We start from the raw sequence: 741 nt of genomic DNA, 5'->3' as shown, positions 1-741 counted from the left end.
CTGGGTGGATTTGAACCCGGATCTCTAGCTTATAAAGCTGCCGCGCTGCTCCTCGCGCCACGATCGCCACACGTTTACTTATCTAGTCTAGTTCAAATTAATATTGTTTAAAGATTTATTTATTCTTTTATATGTTATACCTCTCGGTGCAACAAATAAATATTTTGGGATTCGCTCACCTAAAGGGTTAGGACGAGGATATTTCAGGGTAGGAGTCGAGACACAGTCACTCAATACTGTTTTACAATTAAGGTACACTTTATTTCATCTTTGATTGATTCCTCAATAATATTATAATTCTATGTTTTCGTTACTATACTATGATTGTGGCTACGTATATGTTTCACGTTCGAGTTCGCGGCGGATGTCTTACCAGCTACTCGGTGTCGCACAACTTGATACTTGTTATCGCGGAACGTGTCGGTTTAACTCTCTTAATCGAACTCTTGCGGCGCACGTTTAAGCGGCCGCTTTTATAGGATTTTTGGTGTCCTATTGCAATTCGCGATGGTCGGCGATCGGACCATATTTGAACATGGAAAGTCAGGTGTCGTCTTCCCATGCGACCTTCGTTCGCGCTCGCTTGCGAGGAATTCGCAAGCTTGTAGAGTCCTAAAAAACAGAGATGCGATATTCAAGGGTATGGTCTGATTGGCTGTCTAAATCACATGACAAAGCACCAATCAAATGATCAAAGCGCCATTTTAATTCACTATTGCACCTAATGCATCAAGATACAGC

This window comes from Wasmannia auropunctata, unplaced genomic scaffold (assembly GCF_000956235.1).
Source record: "Wasmannia auropunctata unplaced genomic scaffold, wasmannia.A_1.0 LD316499.1, whole genome shotgun sequence".
NCBI lineage: Eukaryota > Metazoa > Arthropoda > Insecta > Hymenoptera > Formicidae > Wasmannia > Wasmannia auropunctata.
The sequence above is the reverse complement of the archived record's forward strand: the minus strand, read 5'-3'. Positions refer to the sequence as shown.